The sequence below is a fragment of the Sus scrofa genome, chromosome 1, assembly GCF_054392235.1.
Source record: "Sus scrofa isolate SSC_HxYL_T2T_F1_AM1 chromosome 1, Sscrofa_HxYL_maternal_Yorkshire_Landrace_v2.0, whole genome shotgun sequence".
Lineage (NCBI taxonomy): Eukaryota > Metazoa > Chordata > Mammalia > Artiodactyla > Suidae > Sus > Sus scrofa.
Genome location: NC_139383.1, coordinates 152,370,582 through 152,391,263, shown reverse-complemented (window position 1 = coordinate 152,391,263; position 20,682 = coordinate 152,370,582). Strand labels below are relative to the sequence as shown.

General features: G+C 35.4%; 1 long non-coding RNA gene across 2 annotated transcripts in view; it reads left to right on the top strand.

Moving 5' to 3' along the window:
* LOC146406800 (uncharacterized) overlaps window positions 1-15,527 on the top strand; it is a 40,224-nt gene extending 24,697 nt beyond the window's left edge. Inside the window, exon 7 of one of the 2 annotated variants that reach the window (XR_014840400.1) lies at window positions 6,843-15,527. This is a non-coding gene — a long non-coding RNA (uncharacterized LOC146406800). The remainder of the gene's footprint in view (window positions 1-6,842) is intronic. The other variant, XR_014840401.1, reaches the window with a different exon arrangement.
* Window positions 15,528-20,682: the final 5,155 nt, after the last annotated feature.

Sequence of the window (20,682 nt, the reverse complement as noted above, 5' to 3'; positions counted from 1 at the left end):
TGGTTTTGATGACTGTTGCTTTGTAGTATAGTCTGAAGTCCGGGAGCCTGATTCCTCCAGCTCCATTTTTCTTTTTCAGGATGTCTTTTGCTATGCATTGAATCTGTAGATTCCCTTAGGTAGTATATTCATTTTGATAATATTGACTCTTCCAATCCAAGAGCATGGTATGTCTTTCCATCTATTTGTGTCATCTTTGATTTCTTTCATCAGTGTCTTAGAGTTTTCAGAGTACAGGTCTTGTGTCTCTTTAGGTAGGTTTACTCCTAGGTTATTTTATTCTTTTGGATGCGATGGTAAATGGGATTGCTTCCCTAATTTCTTTTTCTGATCTTTCATTGTTAGTGTATAGTAATGCCATTGATTTCTGTGTGTTAATTTTGTACCCTGCGACTTTGCCAAATTCGTGGATGAGTTCTAACAGTTTTCTGGTAGTGTCTTTAGGATTCTCTAGGTATAGTATCATGTCATCTGCAAATAGTGATAGTTTTACTTCCTCCTTTCCAATTTGGATTCCTTTTATCTCTTTTACTTCTCTAATTGCTGTGGCTAGGACTTCCAGAACTATGTTGAAGATTAGAGGCAAGAGCGGAAATCCTTGTCTTGTTCCTGATCTCAGTGGGAATTTCAGCTTTTCACCATTGAAAATGATGTTCCCTGTGGGTTTGTCATTTATGGCCTTCATTATGTTGAGGTGGGTCTCCTTCAAAACACTTTCTGAAGGGTTTCGATCAGAAATGGGTGTTGGATTTTGTCAAAGGCTTTTTCTGCATCTATTGAGAGGATCGTATGGTTTTTATTCTTCAGTTTGTTAATGTAGTATATCACACTGATGGATTTGCAGGTGTTGAAGAACCCTTGCATCCCTGGGATAAATCCCATCTGATCATGACGAACAATCCATTTATTGTATTGTTAGATGTGGTTTGCTAGTATTTTGTTGAGGATTTTTGCATTGATGTTCATCCGTGAAATTGTTCTGTAGTTTTCTTTTTTTGTGGTATCTTTGTCTGGTTTTGGTATCAGGGTGGTGTTGGCCTCATAGAATGAGTTTGGGAGTATCCCTTCCTCTGCAATTTTTTGAAATAGTTTCAGAAGGATAGGTGTTAGCTCTTCTCTAAATGTTTGATAGAATTCACCTGTGAAGCCATCTGGTCCTGGACTTTTGTGTGTTAGAAGTTTTTTAATCACAGTTTCAAGAACTGAAATAGCTCTTGGTGACTTGTCCATTCATCTTTTCTATTTCATCTTGGTTTATTCTTGGAAGATTGTACTTTTCTAAGAATTTGTCCATTTCTTCTGGGTTTTTGTTTTATTGACGTATAGTTGCATATAGTAGTCTCTTATGACCCTGTGTATTTCTGTGATGTGTGTTGTTACTTCTCCTTTTTCATTTCTAATTTTATTGATTTGAGTCCTCTCTCTTTTTCTTGATAAGTCTGGCTAGGGGTTTATCAATTTTGTTGATCTTTTCAAAGAACCAGCTTTTCGTTTCATTGATCTTTTCTATGGTTTTATTTGTTTTCATTTCATTGATTTCTGCTCTCAATGATTTATTTCCTTCTACTAAATTTAGGTCTTGTTTGTTCTTCTCTCTTGAGCTGCTTTATCTGTAAAGTTAGCTTGTTTATTTGAGCTTTTTCTTGTTTCCTGAGGTGGGCTTGTATTGCTATAAACTTTCCCCTTATATTGGCTTTTGCTGCATCCCATAGGTTTTGGAGTGCTTTATCTTTGTTGTTATTTGCTTCTAGGTATTTTTGAATTTCCTCTTTGATTTCTTCAGTGATCCATTGGTTGTTTAGTAGCATATTGTTGAGTCTCCATGTGTTTGTGTTTTTTGCAGTTTGTTTCTTGTTTTTGATTTACAGTCGTATAGCTTTGTGGTCAGAAAAGATGCTTGATATGACTTCAATTTTCTTAGTTAACAAAGATTGATTTGTAGCCCAAGATGTGATCAATCTTAGAGAATCTTCCCTGTGAACTTGAAAAGAATGTGTATTCTCTTGCTTTTGGCTGGAATGTCCTATAAATATCTATAAAGTCCATCTGGTATAATGTATCATTCAGGGCCTATGTTTCCTTGTTGATTTTCTGTCTGGATGATATGTCCATTGCTGTAAGTGGGGTGTGAAAGTATCCCACTATGATTGTGTTATTGTCGATTTGTCCTTTTAAGGTTGTTAGCAGTTGCCTTATATATTGTGGTGAACCTATGTTGGGTGCGTAGATATTTAAAATTGTAATAGCTTCTTCTTGGATTGATCCTTTGATCATTATGTAGTGACCTTCCTTGTCCCTTAAAATATTCTTTATTTTAAAGTCTATTTTGTCTGATATGAGTTTTGCTCATCCAGCTTTCTTTTGATCCCCATTTGCATGAAATATTTTCTTCCATCCTCTCACTTTCAATTTGTATATGTCCCTAGGAGTGAAGTGGGTCTCTTGAAGACAGCATATATATATATATATATATATATATATATATATATATATATATGGATCTTGTTTTTGTATCCATTCAGCTAGTCTATGTCTTTTGGTTGGGGCGTTTAGTCCATTAACATTTAAGGTAATTATTTTTATATATGTTCTTATTGCCATTTTATTAATTGGTTTATATTTGTTCTTGTTACTCTTTTTTCTTCCCTTCTTTTCTTGTTCTCTCCTCTTCTGGTTTTATGACTATCTCTAATGTTGTATTTGAGTTGATTTTTCTTATTTGTTTATCAATTGGAGATTTTTGTTTTCATTTATTCTGAAGTGTTGATATGAGTCTATATATATATATGAGTTTGCTTTAAGTTGCCGGTCTCTTAATTGCAAGTTCATCTTCAGTGTTCTGCACTTGTACCCACCTCTTGTCATGATTTTTTATTTTGGTGGCATAATTTTGCATGGATGATTTCTTATCTTTAGTGTATATATACCTTTAATGGTGAGCCTTGTTATTTGTGGTATTTTTGTTTCCTGTTGCTGTGTTTTGTTTTCTGCCTAGAGAAGTTCCTTTAGTATTTGTCACAAGACTGGTTTAGTGTTGCTGATGTCTCTTAGCTTCTGCTTCTCTCTGAAGCTTTTGATTTCTCCTTCAAATCTGAATGAGAGCCTTGCTGGGTAAAGTAATCTTGGTTGGAGGTTTTATCCTTTCTTCACATTAAGTATATCATGCCACACCCTTCTGGCCTGCAGAGTTTCTGCTGAAAAATCTGCTGATAACCTTATCGGGGTTCCCTTGTATGTCATTTCTTTCTTTTCCCTAGCTGCTTTCAGTATTTTCTCTTGGTCTTTAATTTTGGTCAGTTTGATCAATATGTGTCTTCTTGGGTTTATTTTATATGGTACTCGTTGTGCTTCCTGGATTTGAGTGAGTGGTTCCTTTCCCATGTTAGGGAATTTTTCAGCTATTATCTCTTAGAGAATTTTTTCTGTCCCCTTCTCTCTCTCTCTCTTCTCCTTCTGGCACCCCTATAATATGGATGTTGGTGCATTTAACGTTGTCCCAGAGTTCTCTGAGACTCTCTTCATTTGATTTCTATCTTTTTCCTCTTTTCTGTTCTGCATTCATAATTTCTACTAATCTGTCCTCCACCTCGCTTATTCGTTCTTCTGCCTCTTGTATTCTATTGTTAGCTGCTTGTAGTGAATTTTTTATTTCAGTTATCGTATTTTGCATCTCTGTTTGCTTAAGTTTTATATCTTGTATTTCTTTGCTCAGTGTTTCCTATAAATTATCCATCTTTATTCCAATGTCTTGCATCATCTTAAGCATCAACAGTCTAAAGTCTTTTTCCTGGATGCTGAGAATCTCCTGATTACTTAGCTGTTTTTCTGGGATTTTTTCTTTCTCCCTCATCTGAGTTATAGTTCTCTGTCTTTTCATTTTTATAGGTTTGTGGTGTGGTGACGTTTTTACAGATAATAGAGTTGTAGCCTCTCTTACTTCTGGTATCTACCCCCCTGTGGCTGAAGTCAGTATGGCAAGCTTGCTGTAGGCTTCCTGATGGGAGGGGCTGATGCCTGCCCACTGGTAGGTGGAGCTGATTCCTATCCCTCTGGTGGGTGGGGCTTAGTCCCTGGATGGGATTAGCAGCAGCTGTGTGCCTGAGGGGTCTTTAGGTAGCCTGTTTGCTGAGGGGCGGGGCTGTGACCCCACCTGGATTGTTGTTTGGCCTGGGGCTTGTCAGCACTGACTGATGGGTGGGGCCAGATTTTCCCAAAATGGCCACCTCCAGATAAAGGCACTTTGGCTGCTGAATATTCCTGAGAGCTTTGCTTCCAGTGTCCTTCCCCCACAACAAGCCACATTCACCCCTGTTTTTCCAGTAAGTCCTCCAAGATCTGTAGTCATGTTTGACCCAGATTCCTATGGAGACTTATCTTTGCCCTGGGACCCAGTACACATGAAAGTCTGTGTGTACCTTTTTAAGAATGGGGTCTCTTTTCCCTCAGTCCTGTGGAGCTCCTGCAGACAAGCCCCACTGGCCTTCAATGCTAGATTCTCTGGGGGCTCTTTCTCCCAGTGCCAGATCCCCACACATGGGAGTTTGATGAGGGGCTCAGAATCTCACTCCTTTAGGTGAATCTCTGTGACCAGTTAGTTTCAAGTCTGTGGGGATCCCCACCTGGGAGGTATGGAGTTGCTTATATGGTGAAATCATCCCTCCTACCCCTTGATGTGGCCTCTTCTTTGTCTTCTGGAGTATGATATCTTTTTTAAGGTTTCCAGTCCATTTGGTCAAAGATTGCTCAGCCTTTAGTTGTAAATTTTGTTGTTTTTTGAAGAGAAGTTGATCTCCAGTCCTTCTGTTCCACCATCATAATCCCATCTCCTCCCACCTATGCATGAATGGATTGATTCAAAAGGGTGGTGCAAGAATTTCATCACTGGGAGAATAGACAGATGCAGTGATAATATCACATATGTAAAATTGCATGAATGAATGGATATATTGTTACTGAGTCCAAGCTCATAACTCTTGCTTCACAATAAGCCAGTAAGTCAAGAGATGAATTGTTAGGGCAAGCAGTAGTGAGTGATTTAGGAAAGCAGACTGAGAAGATGGTGGACTTGTGTCCCAAAGAACCGTCTTACCTTAGATATATTAGTATTCATTCTTCCTCAAGTGCTGGTAAAAATCAGTTATACTGCTGTACTCTGCTCATTTTTTGATCAGTTTAATGTGAAATCCAATTTGTAATATTTTTAAAATCCAAAAACATGAATTTCATAAGACATATAAGATTTCAAATTGTGGAGTGATTGCCAGTTAGATGCAATAGTCGAGATAAAAAAGCTCTTCTCTATGATACATAGATCATATAGGTTTTGATTAACTACTTTTTATCAAATTCTACGGTAAGAGGATATGTTACCTACAAAGAGGCTACCATCTCTGACACCGAGTAGTTTTGTTAACTTATTTAAGTATTAAATATTTTGTTTCTTTTTTTTTTTTTGCTATTTCTTGGGCTGCTCCCATGGCATATGGAGGTTCCCAGGCTAGGAGTCCAATCGGAGCTGTAGCCACCAGCCTACGCCAGAGCCACAGCAACACCAGACCCGAGCCGCGTCTGCAACCTACACCACAGCTCACGGCAACGCCGGATCGTTAACCCACTGAGCAAGGGCAGGGACCTAACCGGCAACCTCATGGTTCCTAGTCGGATTCGTTAACCACTGTGCCACGACGGGAACTCCAGTATTAAATATTTTGAAATAAATGCACCGATGGTGGCTGGATAGAGACAAGGAAATCAGGCATGTGGGTATACGTGAAAGGGGTATAAAAAGACATCAGAGACCAAAGCCATTATAAAGTAGAATTTGCTGTGTGTAATATGAGTCTTAAGGACAGCAAGAGCCTGAATTGTATTTCCAAATATATGACTTAGGGTATTAATAACACTATCAGTTTGTTGTTAAGGTGGGTAGACAGGAGTTAAGGGATATTCCAATATTAGAGTGATAGAAGGAGGTTCTTGATACCCTTTCACTTGATGAGTGAATGACAATTCTTTATATATTTACAAGTGTTTCTTTTCTCTTTCTTTCTGCCTTCTTTTCTTTTTTCTACAAGCATCTTTCATAAGGAAGGATCAAAGAGATTTAGTCTGTAGATAAGAGCATTAAGTCCTGTATTCCTATTTTGACGGTAGATTGGATTCTTGTTTGAATTATTTGACATTGTGTCTTCTTAATTTTCATCAGATTTTTTTATAGGGCCTTCATGATTATTTTGAGGTTATAGTTGGGTTAAACTATATAATATACACTATGTAAAGGATATTCAGGTGCCTCTTGTTAGTAACAACACTTAAGTCAGTCAGGAGTTGAAGTATAAAGAGTTCTCTTCCAGTTATGACTTTTCCAGTTATTACTATCAGAAGTTGCATAATCAGGGAGAATAGATATGCAAATATCTTTTCAATGTGTTTTGATTTTGGAAAGATTTCCCTGAAATACCATGGAATTTACAGAGTACATTACCAGCATTTGCTTGTATCATCTTTTTTATTTTGTTCTAAACCTGAACTGGTCTATAAATGATCATTAAGAAGATACATAGGAAATAGTTTTTCAAGAATACATGTGTGGTTGAGTGGTGTGCAAATAATTTTGAATAGAAGGTGGATATGAAATCACAGTAAATGGGCCAAGGAAAGAAGATTATATTGTCATCATTTTTGTTCATATGCCTGATTTTTATGTTCTGGAGATAGTTAGCATTAGGATAATGGGAGTGTTTTTTTCCCCATGGAGTATCAGTAAAATATTGATGTGAAGATGATACCCATCTGTCATGAAGCGTGGCTACCTGTAACCTGTTGTTTATTTTCATTTGCAGTATCTCCCTCTGTACTCTCCCAGGTGGTGAACATATGGACAAGAGGATCATAGAAATCTTCACAGTGGTTTCATCCACAGCATCACCCAATTGCTGTCATTATTTACCCCTTTCAGAAGCTTGTCTCATCTTTGTATCCCGAAAGGCATGCCTTGATATATGTATCCTTGGGAATAGAAGTGACGTTGCTTTTGACAAGTAATTTCCTGGAATGTTGTTAGTAGTTCTCTGTGCTCTGAATGTATCTTGTGTTTTTCTTTATTATTGTTTTTACCCCATTGGACTTTTTTTATCCATGTTTTACTTTACAAATGTGAGATTTGTGTGTGATAAATATGATTAGTGCAACCCTCTGGACACCTTGCTCATGGCCCAGTTAATAACCAGGCTTTCCCATGACCCCATGCTTCCCATGTACTATTTTTGGTATCATTTTTAAGATACTTTGTTCCTCTTTTGAATCATAAGCCCACAGTTTTTAGGTCAATCCCTTTTAAAAAAATGTTTTTTTAAAAGATCCTTTTAAAACTTTTGTATTGCCTGTAACAGGCTGCCTCCAGTTTCACTTTATATTGAACCTACTAGGTCTCAATATAGAACATGATCTGAATCTGAGTGTAGTTTTTCTCTTCCCAATATACAAATATAATTCCTGGATGCCATCACAACACTAGTGTATAGGTGAACCATACGCTTTCATTGACATTTGAAGCCATGGTAAAGCAATCTTGTAGAAAATGGTTCCACAATTTTCTTGGCATCACTGACATGTTCTTATTTGTGACTGGAGTAAAAACTCAAGTTAGCAAAGAGATTTTCATTTAATCCATATTACTCTGATTTTCACTCATATCTGTTTACTCTGAGTGGGCTTATTATAGATAGCTGTGTTTATTCGAAGTTTTGTTTACTTCTGGAACATAAGCTGCCCTGTCATTAGAGAACTAGTAATTACATTGTCCAGACTCTTACTATACAGGCTAAAACTGAATGCATTGATATGGGCCACAGAGAATGAATGGGTTATTAAAGAATTTAAAGTGAATTGTCATTCATCCTTCATTTTCCATTCCTACTTTCTAGGGTGACCATTTATGGTATAGTGGTCAATAATTTATCTAAGCTTATAAATTTATGTGCAATTTATTTTACAAATATGTAGTCAATATGGTTGTATTTTACAAATTTATTTTTTTTAATATTTTTGGACATATTTTCAAACCAGTAATTATAGCTTAAGTACACACTTTCCATTGGATGTAAAGTACATACCATAGTACACTTATGCATTTCTCTATTTGAGAAATAGAGGTTAACTGTTTGTTGTTGTATATAATACTATGATATATGTTTTATATACATATATAACTGATCTCCTAATTCTATGATAGATTTAGATGTGACATTGTGGATCATTAATTGTGCATACTTTGATTTTAGTTGATATTTTGAAATTACTTTTGAAATGTTTTCTAAGCCAGCATATGCAATGTAGTATAATGGCAGTGCTAATTTTCACAAAAATCTGTACATGATGGATATTATCAATCCTTTAAACTTTTGGCTAATCTAATAGGTGAAAATATTATTTAAATTAAGTATAAATTATAAACGGGCAAACATAAAAAGACCAACTAAAATGGAAAGCGATAGTCCACATTTCATCTAATTTCAAGAGTTGTGAGACATAGAAACCATAAACGTTTTTAAAATGTAGTGCTTCTTGGAGGTTCATAAACTTCCTAAGTATATCTTATACCAGTGTTTAATTTTTGACTATTTATTTTTGGAATAATTTTAGAGTCAGTGTTGCAAAAATCATGTGGGCAACCCCCATATATTCTATAATGTGTGTCTACCTCAGTGGTTCACAGTAAATGGTGAGTGATGTCACTTATTGATGACATTAAATTTGATCACTTGATTCAATTGATATTTACTATGTTTCTCCACTTTGTAATTAATATTCTATGGGGAAATCATTTGAATATGTGTAATTTTGCAGTATAGTTTTAGCATTCACAAGTTAAGTCTTGTGAATCCAACTTTTACACTATGGTTTTAGCATTCACAAGTAAGTCTTAGCAGAATCAATGATTTTTCAAAATCTCTTTTACTGGTTATGTATATTAGTTGGCATTTTTTTTAAAGGGAGTTTGTGTATCATGGCTTGTGAGAAATGCTCAATGAAATATTTTCTAACTTAAATACCGTGTGAAAGAATGAGATGGTGATTCACAGTTCAGAGCTGAGAAAGGGTTATTTAAAAGATTTAATGAAGTTTATGTCTAAACTAGAGAGATGTATGTGAGAGGCATATATAACTCTTTAAGAGATAGTTGATTAAATACATGGTAGAGGGAGAAAAGCATGTTTTTGTAATAAGTTCCAACTAGGGAATGTAACCATGCCATCATTACTGGTGAAATGGGCAACAGTTTTCTTGAACTGACTGTATAGTAGGTTCAGATTCACTATAGACTGATATTCCATATAGATGTTCAATTACCAGTGTTCCTCCCTATTTTTTTTAATTTGTTAGGTTTCCATAAACCTGTTATAGTGTCTGAGATTGATGATGAATGACATATGTTGCAGATGCTATCTAAAGATGAGTACTCAGTTTTCAGAGTTGTTATTTATGTTTAACCTGTCACTGTTCCTCCAACATTCTGTAGTGATGTCTATAGATGATATAGACTGCTGCATTTATTATGTTGGCTAAAATCTCTATATCCCTAAATTCTGTTCTCGGTTATCTATAACCAGGGAACTATAAGCAGACTACTAAATGTAATCTCAAATTTTATGCTAGTTAAATAAGATATAGAGAATGAAGATATTCTAAGTTTTGAAAAGTGACACATGGCCTGGTTAAATTGATGAAATGTTCTTTTCTTTTTTCTTTTTCTTTTTTTTTTTGGCCACACCTGTAGCATGTGGAAGTTCCCAGACCAGGGATCAAACCTTCACCACAGCAGCAGCCTGAGCCATTGCAGTAGACAACACTGGATCTTTAACCTACTGCACTACAAGAGAACTCCTTGATGAAATATTGAAATCTTGTTAATCATCCTGAATATGATGAGTTTCAAAATATGGATCAGCGTTCCCTAGGTGCAGGCCAGGAATAGAAATGTCATACCAGTTTGCAAATTGTAAATCAGTGAAGAGTATTTATAGAGGCATGGGCATGACCTAAGGCTTTGGCTCAAAATGGTCATCTGAATATTCTCCACCCCCTGTAATCTAAATTTCTGCTTAGTCTCTGATGACATGCTTATAGTGGAGGCTCAGTGAATATTGGCCATAGTGTGTGAAGGGGAAAATGGAAGTGAAGCCAAAATTTGTGACTATAAACAAATGAATTATGAACTTAGTGAATGTGCAGATAAATAGGCAAATGAATTTCCAGTAAAGAAACTTGTCATCGAAAGAAGGAAAAAGAATTGAAGAAGACAGGGGCCAAGGGGAGTTTGTCATCATTTTAATATATATATATGGTGCTTTCCCATGTAATATAATGGTATTTTGGAAAATTTGAAATCTGCCTGGTTAAAACACATTCTCCTTTCTTCCATGAGGGCACATGTATTATTGTTTCTTGTTGATGTTAAAACAGTTTTATTACCAAATACATACATTCAGCCTGAATCTAGCAAGCGCTTAAAATTTCCATGATATAAAGTTTTTAAAAAATAGGAAATCATAATAAGGAAAGGATGTTACTGTTTAATTGTTCTCTGGGGTAATAGAAACTGTGTTACTGAACACTTTTTAATACATTTTGGCCAAATTTTGGGTTTCTTAGATCACAAGGGAAGAAAGCTCTGTTTGCAAGTTTTATATTCATATTTTACCTACAGATTAAGATTTTGGTTTTTAAGGTAGAAACAGAAATCTGAGGCTTAGGGGAGAGATTGGAGATTGAGATACTACTTAATCAGTACAAGTCTGTTAATTATGGACACGGATAAAGATGAGATCTACAAATGAAATATATGTTGGAATATATTGACCTGAAGACTGTGCCTTGGATGCTCTAGCATTAAGATAGTGAGCTAATGAGGAGGACCTAGTATATGAGATTGACAATAGTGGCTAGAGTCATTGAGTTAAAATGAAAATATTGTTTTGTCCATGAAGAGAAAAGAAGATTTGAATTTCAAAAAGGAATAACAGAGGCTGCAGGTGGCTTTTGTGTAGCACTGTAGGGTACAATAAAGTTTGGAAATGAAAGAGATCATTGAGTTTTGTAAAACTGCTCTATGTACTGGCAGACTAACTAGTACTTTTTAGTATGGGCAAGGCCAAAAACAAAAGATCCCTCTGAGTCAACAGTTTGCCCTGTAATACTGTTAGCAGTGTCAGTCTGGTACACATGCATGCTGATGGCTTATGAGATGATTCCATGAATCATCATAAAATGAAAGTGAATCTTAGTTGTACAGTTTGAGATCCCTTTCAGAATTCCACACTATATGTATACAAGATATAACTGATTTCTTCACTACAAGTTGTCAGTATTGCCATAATAACTTTCATGCAATTTTATCCTTTAAGTTTCCACCTGTGTGTCTCTGTTCCTGCATCCATTGGCTATGGTAGAATATTTTGTTAAGATAGAATATCTTATTAAGAATATCTTATTAATATAGAATATCTCATCAAGATAGCTCAGTAGTTCCAAAGATCTTGGCTTTTTGAGATCTTGACCAAAGACTATTGAAGAAATGAATGGGGGAGGGTCCAAATGAAAAAGCATCAACCTAATCATGAACAAATGAAAAAGGATGACGGTAGGAATCAAAGTAGTAAAGTCAGATGAAATATATAGATGACAGAATTCTGAAGGAAAAAACTGTAAGGATAAAGCCAATATATGCTGAACCTATGTTTTATTTTACTTTCAAAATTAAAAAAAATTCTTTTTAGGACCACACCTATGGCATATGGAAGTTCCCAGGCTAGGAGTCAAATAGCAGCTATAGCCTCTGGCCTATGCCATAGCCACCGTAATGCAGGATCCCAGCTGCATCTGCCACCTACACCATGGCTTATGGCAACATCAGGTCCTTAACCCATTTAGCAAGGCCAGGGATAGAACCTGCATCCTCATGGATACTGGTCAGGTTTGTTTCCACTGAGCCATAATGGGAACTCCCTGAAGCTACATTTTAGATAGTAGTTCTGGAGGATAGTAAATGTACACAACATTGTAAAAGTCAAGGAGAAGATAGGACTGTGGAAGATTTTCTTTCCCAATTGAGTCTGGAATATGTCCAGAAATTTGTTTTATAATTAGTGATTTGGACATGAGTCTGGAAATTTTTTATCCAAAACTGTCTAAAATTGCTACCATTTAATACACCTTTTTTATGTCTCTAACATTTCAGTTGCTAAATTTTGTTTTATTTTTGTGTCTGTTTAATAGACTAGAAAAATAATGAGCTCCTTTTGACAGGGATATTTTCCTATTCATATTTAACTTTCCATTCATGACCTTACAGAGCCTATTATGTAGCAGACAAATAAATTTAACTGTGTTGATTAAACTATTTGTTTAGTGTATGGATGAGTGAAATTTTGATGAATTAGCCAGTCACTTAAAGGGCAAGGAAAGTAAGAAGTTATAGAGATCCTGCATGAGGCAGCTCTTTAAGGATGATTTTGGTAGTAGTATGGCTATGAATGAGGAAATTAGAGATTTTTGTAGCTTACTCTGAGTTGGAATTTGCAAATATAGATTTAGTATTGAGGAAGTGAGCATATTCCGAATTAGATTTTTTATGGTGAAGATTACAGGATGATTAATCCCCATTGATAGTTGTGGAATAGTGTAATGCAACCCTTGTTTTCTTGCCTGCTTGTGTAGCATGCACCAGAGGTGCCTTTTTTTCCCCCTTTACTGTGTTCTTTCAAAAAAAGCAATCCAAAGAGGAAGCTTATAGATAAATCTGTTCCCTCTGGATCAAATCAACATCTTTTGTAGTAGCATTCTTTTTATGTGCAATATGTACCTAAAATACTCATTTTCTCTGTAATATAAATTCTGTTTTTAAAACTACCTTGAAAGTGAAAAGCTGGTCTTGAGAGAGTGTTGAAAGATGAATAATAAGACATTAAATTGTGGAACATAGTCCCTTATTAATGGTTTTGAGTCATGAGAAAGGCCAACATAGTATAGTCTATACAGCTGATTTCAGTGAGATGTTTCAGTATGTCCTCAATACTGTATTGATATTGATGTTTTTGAACTTCCTAACTTTAAAAAATTCTTCCTTTGTGTATTTGTATGTCATCAGTTCTTATGGATAGCTTCCCCAAGTATGATAGTTATATTCATCTTTGTGACCCAGTTCACTTGTTTAGTATTGGAATTTGAGGAGTTTTGGAGAATTGTCTACTGACTGTTGGTAGGTGGGAAAGGATCTGTGTCTCAAATAAGAGACCAAGAAAGACAATAAGGAAAAGAAGAAAGGCTTTTATGTGAGCCTTTCACCACATGGCTCTTAGGATCACAAAGTCTAAAGAATAAGACTACTAACCTTTATGGAGATTGTTAAGAGGAAGAAATGCCCTGTCAGCAGGGAGTTGACCAAACTGTCAGACTGTCGATTTCTAGGAGGACATTGAAACATTAGGTCAACAGGAGACGTGCATCTTCTTTCTTTCATTCTGGCTTTTAGTCAGCTGTTCTGAGTAAGTTTAAGATTTCTTACGACTTTATTACCTTGAGAAAAAGTACTGGTCTTGGTTCAGCTTGAAGTAATGATAGATTCAAACAAAGCCCTATTAAACTGTCCATTTGATTCATGTTGTTTTCAGTCATAATACTAAATGGGATTCCCACTCAAACCCTCTTCTCTTAGTGGATAAAGTGTAGGTTTGGAGAGAGCATCTGAATGAATCATGACAAAATGGTAAATATGGAATTATCGCATTGTCGAATGGCACTCAGAAGTGAAGTATCTCAGGATTGGTCAATATGCCTTAATGTAAATAGCTGCATGTATTGAGTCCTATTTGCTTTGGCTCCCCACTTTACTCTTAAATGTTGTATTTATATCAATACAAGTATCAGATTGGATTTTTCTAATGTCTTACAGTGTCTCCTTTTCCTAAAATTTATAATGAGCTCCTACTTGACAGGGATTATTTTTATTGTCTTATGCTGCAATGTTAGAAAATAAGAATTTCATCAACATTTGTTAAATAAACACATTTATAATGGAATGAATGTGAGAGAGGTAATAATTAATGAGATAATATAACAATCAAGGAGCAATGGTGTTAGTCAGATAGACATGTGATGTTATTTGAGTAATTTGGGAATATTTTGTGTTTGACAATGTTGAAAGAGAAGAACATAAAATTTAGTGATTTCCCCCCCCCCCCTTAGATGTAGGCATGTAGTATTAACACTTTGGGGTTTATTTTGAAATAATATCTAAAAACCTTTAACATATCTGAATTTGAGAAATTGGAAAAGGGTCACTTTTTGGTGCCTCCCTCCTATATTGCTTCCTTGTGACTGCTATATAAACCTCACTTTGCCAAGGCTCTTACTTTGCTAGATTTTGAGTTTATGTAGGGAGTGGAGAGTGATATCACTGATAGTGGTTTGAGTCTGTCTTCAGGTCTATTTGGTTGCTAGGGAAATGAACTCAGTGGACTAGGAAATGCTCTGTTGCCTGTAGAACTATAAGGGTTTAGTTGTGCCAGTTGTTAACATTTATGTTTGATTCTGTTTAAGAAATCTGTATTCTCCCTTGCTTACATTGAGTTGTAATTGGTAGTTAAAATGGTTAAGATCCTTAAAGTGATATTTAAATATGATTATATATATTTATACAATATGAAAGTACTCCCCCCACTGAGTTAATTAAAACTCCATCACATCACATATTTTCTTTTTGTATTTGCATATGTGTAAACATTTAAATTTTACTCTTAGTAAATTGCAGTTGTACAGTACAATGTTACTGACTATAGTCACCATGTTATACATTAACTCCTCCAGCTTTATTTTCTAAATGGAAGTATGTACCATTTTACCAAGTACTCAACTCTTTCTCCCAAACCTCAGAGTCTGGAAACCACTCTACTAGTCTCTTAGTCTGTTTTTATAAGTTTGACTTTTTTTTGTAAGATTCCATATATAAGATAGTATGCAGTATTTTTTTTCAAGATTCCACATATAAGTGATAATATGCAGTATGGTTTTCTTAGCATAAAATCCTCCAAGTTTCATATATGTTGTCACAAATGACAAGATTTTTTTTCTTTTATGAAGGTTAATCATCCATTGACAGTACATTTTGTCCATTTATATTTAAAGTAATTACTGATAGGTTTGGACTAATTGACATTTTGTTAATTGTTTCTTGCTGTTTGTAATTCCTTTGTTTCTTTACTCCTCTCTTGCTATATTTCTTTTAGAATTGATTTTTTTTGCTAGTTGCTTTGATTCTTTCTCTTTTGTATATTAGTGTAGATTTTTGCTTGTGGTTACTATGAGACTTGCATAAAATATCTTTTATGTACAACAGTCTATTTTAAGCTGAAAATAACTTCAAATGAGTACCAATGCACTCCTACCCCTACATATTTATGTTTTTGATGTCACAATTTGCATCTTTTAAAACTGTATATTCATGAATAAATGTTTTTATAGTTTTTAAATGCTTTTGTCCTTTAACCTTCATTAGATTGTAAGTGATTTACCCATCACCATTACAATATTACAGTATTCTAAGTTTAACTGTATATTTACCCTTACTGGTAAATTTTATATTTTCGTATGTTTTTCTCCTAATTCACATCATTGTATTACAGCTTAAAGAATCCCCTTTAACCTTTCTTATAAAGTTCTCCTAGTGGCAATGAACTCTGATAACTTTTGTTTGCTTAGAAAATTGCTTATTTCTGTATGAGTTCAGCGGAAACTATTTCCTGATTAGGATATTCTTTTTTGTTGTTTTTATTTTTTGGCTATGCCTGTGGCATGTGGAAGTTCTCAGGCCAGAGACTGAACCTGCACCATAGCAGACTTCTGAGCCCCTGCAGTCCCAGTGACACATCCTTAACCTGCTACTCCACAAGGGAACTCCTAGGTAGGGTATTCTTGGTTGGGTTTTTTTTGTTTGTTTGTTTGTTTGTTTTTTTTCACTGCTTTCTGATCTTCAAGGTTTCTGCTGAAATTTTTTTGCTAGTATTATGGGTTTCACCTTGTACATAAAACTTTCCTTCTCATTCAGTTTTTAGGATTCTTAAGTTTTTAGCATTTGACAGTTTAATTATAATGTCTTCATATGGGTCCCTTTGGATTATTTTTATTTTTTATTTTGGTATTCCCTGGGATTCCTGGATATGGATGTAGCTTTCTTTTCCAATATTAGGGAAGTCTTTAGCCATTATTTATTTGAATAAGCCTTCTGCTCCTTTCAATCTTCTCCTTCTGGGACCTCTATAACACCTATATTGGCTTGCTTGCTAGTACCTCATAAGTTCTTTAAGCTAATTTCACTCTTTGATTATTTTTTCCTTTGACTTATTAGATGAATTCTGCTGTGCTGTCTTCAGTTTTGCTGATTCTTTCTTTCTCTTGCTGTTGTCTACTGTTGACTCCCTCTACTCAGTTTTTTAGTTGCTTTATTCTTTAGCTCCGTAGTTTGTATTTGTTACTTATAATAATTTTCCTTTGTTTTGGTTGAAATTATCATTTTGCTCATATAGTTCTCTCCTGACTTCAGCATGTTTATGGCCATTATTTTGAACTCTTAGTCAGGGAAATCACCTATCTTCATTTTATTAAGATCTGTTTCTGGTTTAGAATATTTTCTTCTATTTCTTTATTTTTCTTGATTCTCTGTGTTTCTGTGAATTAGTTAAAAGAGCCACCTCTGCCAGTCTTTACAGAATGGTCTTATGTAGGAGATGAACCTTATTGATCAGCCCAGACCAAGCTCCCATTCGTTGATCCAGGCTTTGTGATTGTCCAAGCCTTCTTAGTGGCTCCCTGTAGTTTTGAGTGTGCAAAGACACATTACTAAAGGGAAGATTCGAAGTCAGCATCTAGATGCAGGCTAAATAGAAGCTTGTCCCTCAGGAAGCAGCTGGGAAAGTGTAGTTAAGTGCCTATTAGGAATAAACCAGGAGATGGTTATTTTTGACTGCTCCTTCTGTTTTGGGCCTGGGTTTATAGAAATGAAGTGCGTGTGTATGTGGGTGTTCCTGTACCCATTAAGCACTATTTCCTTATTTGCTAAAGTCTTGTGGGACTTGTGATTGAAAGCCCCCTTGGCTGATAGAGCTCGGTGATACTGGGGCCTGTCTCTCAGGTGGCTGCCAGAAATGCTGTGCACTAAGTGTGTGTAGAAGCTCCTTCCAGGGAAATACTGGTAAACATGGTTTTATTATTGGTGTAGGCTGGAGGGAGATAGAGGGTCAGTGTCTTACTGTCTTCCTGGTCTCTGGGGAATTTTGTAGCCAGGCTCTAGGATGGCCACAAAATTAGCAGCCTGCCAGCAGCAATTTTTAATTTTTATTTATTTTTAGCAGCATTTTAAAACATTAAAAAGTAGTTGATATACAATATTATATGTTACAGGCTTATAATGTATAATACATAATTTCTAAAAATTTTATTCTATTTATAGTTGTAATGAAATAATTATCCCCAGTTGTAACCAGTAGTTTTGTTTTGTTTTTTTTTTCCTGTATCTGAGTCTTCTTCTTTTTTTTTTTTTTTTTTGGCTAAGTCCATGGCATGCAGAAGTTTTTGGGTCAGGGATTGAACCCATGACACAGCAGTGACCCAACCCATAGCAGTGACAATACTGGTTCCTTGACCACTAGGCCACTAGGGAACTCCTGATTATTTTTTTTGTTATATTCTTTAGTTTTACTTTTTAGATCCCATACTAAGTGATATCGTACAGTATTTGTCTTTCTCTCTGACTCTTTTCACTTAGCATAATACCCTCCACATCCATCCATGTTGTTGCAAATGGTAGAACTTCATTCTTTCTATGGCTGAACAATATTCCATTTTATCTATCTATATATACATATATATATATATATATATATATATAAAATCTCATCTTTTTATCCATTCATTCATTCACTGATGCACATTTAGGTTATTTACATATCTTGGCTACTATAAATAATGCCACAACGAGCATTGAACTTCTTGTATCTTTTTAAATTAAGTGTTTTCGTTTTTCTTTTCTTTTTCTTTTGGATATATACCTAGGAGTGGAATGCTGGGTCATGTGGTAGTTCTCTTTTTAGATGCTGAGAATCTCCATATGATTTTCCATAGTGGCTGCACCAATTTATATTCCCACTAACAGTATACTAGGGTTCGCTTTTCTCCACATTCTTGCTAACATGTGTTTCTTATGTTCTTTTCGATGATAACAATTCTAAGGTGTGAGGTGATAATTTCATTGTGGTTTTGTTTTTTCATTTTGCTGATGATTATCAATGTTGAGCATCTTTTCATGTGCCTGCTGGCCATCTACATGTTCTCTTTGAGCAAATGTCTTTTCAGGTCCTATGACCATTTTTTAACTGTTTTTTTTTTTTTATAGTTGAGTTGTATGAGATATTCAAATAGTTTATTAGATGTATGATTTGCAAATATTTTCACCCACTCAGTAGCTTATCTTTTTTGTTTTATTGATGATTTCCTTTGCTTTAGGAGATGGATCCAAAAAAAAAAAAATTTACCTAATTTATGTCAGAGTGCTCTATGTTTTCCTCTAGAAGTTTTATGATTTCCAGTCTTATGTTTTGGTTTTTAATCCATTTTAGATTTATTTTTGTATAGAATGTTTGAGATTTTTTTTTTTTTTTTTTTTTTTTTTTTTTTTTGCTGTGCCTGTGGCATGTGGAAGTTCCTTTGCCAGGGATCAAACCCTCACCCCAGCAGTGACCCAAGCTGCTGCACTGTCTTCTTACTTCTTTTGTCTTAGATTAATTGATCAATAAGGGCAAGTGTTTATTTCTGGGCTTTCTGTCTTGTTCCATTGGTCTATGTGTCTGTTTTTGTGCCAGTACCATTCTGTTTTGATTATTGTAGCTTTGTAGCCAGGGAGTGTAATTCCTCCAGCTCTGTTCTTTTTTGCTTAAAATTTTTTTTTTTTTTTTGCTATTAAGTGTCTTTTGTTTTACAATACAAATTTTAAAATTTGTTCTAGTTCTGTGAAAAATGCCGTTGGTATTTTGATAAGGATTGCATTGAATCTGTAGATTGCTTTGGGTAGTATGGTCATTTTCTGATATTTATTCTCCCAATCCATGAACATGGTGTGTTTTTCTATCTTTTACAGTATGTATATAAAACTTTTTCAGGGAAAGATTGGGAAATGGGTAAATTTTTTTGCTCCTTTTGCACTGCGCCCTAAGGGGATAGCCAGCTAGAAATTGCTCCTTTGTTTTCTATAGTCCTATGGAACTTGTTAGTGGAACCCCCTTTAGCTATAAGACTGATGGTCTGGAGACCCATTTCTCGGGGAGCAGCTATAAAATCTGGGGTGTAGGCATGTGTACTAGCTCCTTCCAGGGAGATACTAGGAATTTAGAGTCATCTTGAGTGGGAAGGAATGTTGTCCACTTCCCCATTTTCTGGGGAGGATCATGGTTAGTCCCTAATGCCTGTTAAATTAGAAGACTGGACTTCAGGCAGCAGCTTAATTTTAAAGTACACAGATACTCTTTCAGGGGAAAACTATGAGGTGGACACTTTTGCCTTTTTCCTCTGTGCAGATTGCTGGGATGATAGCTGTGGTGAGTGCTTGCATGCTTGTTAAGAATTGGTTCTATGCTATATACTTATGAGGCTTGTGGACACAAGCTCCATTGGTTTTTAGAGCAAGTGGTTTTTGTGAGCCTGTCTCTGGTGAATCTTATAAGTTTGAGTGCTAGATATGGAGTCCAAGCCCTTTGGTTTTCAGGGAGAAGCTAGAAGTCAGGGCTTCTCTCCTAATTGTCGGGCACTGTGCTGAGAGGAGGGTTTATGGCAAGAGTATGGAAGGAACAGTTTTTCCTACCTGTTTTGATGTGGGTATTTTCTCATTTGTCTGGCATGTAGGAGTTGCTCAGCTAGTTGCTGGGTGTTGCTCCATGTGTAATTGTCCATTTGATGTGTCAGTATGAGGAGGGAAGCTCAGGAGCTTCCTTTGTCACGATCTTGTTGCCTCCCAGTTCCTAAGTTTTGAATCCTTGCTTTTCCATCAAAATTTTTATCTTTGCTCTAACGTGTTTTTGAAATTTGAGATGTTTTCTTTAATAACAATTTAGTCTTTTGATTTTCTGGCCTTGTGTATGGTAACCTGTATTAATGACAGTAAAAAAATATTTTTTCTTCCATTATGTCTTATTGAGATGTAGACATGTTATTGTAGAGTTATATTTCTTTTTCTTTAGTCTTTTTTTTTTTTGGTTGCTCCATGGCATATGCAATTATCAGGCCATGGATCAGATCCAAGCCACAGTTGCCTGAGCTGCAACTGCAGCAACACTGGATCCTTAACCCATGGTGCTGGGCTGAGGATTGAACCCTCATCCCAACACTCCCAAGATGCTGCCAATACTATTGTGCTACCATGGGAAGATGTAGGGTTGCATTTCAATTCTATGCTTACTTACTCTCTCAAGTAAGGATTGCTTAACTCTAGAACTTCCCTAAGTTAAGATCATACAACTATGAAAAATCAGAGAAATTTTTATTAGCTATAGAAATTTCATTTGCTGTACAAATAGGTAAGTCTTTCACTGTTTTCCTTTCATTCTTTAAAGACATTTTATTGTATTGATTTCTAATTTT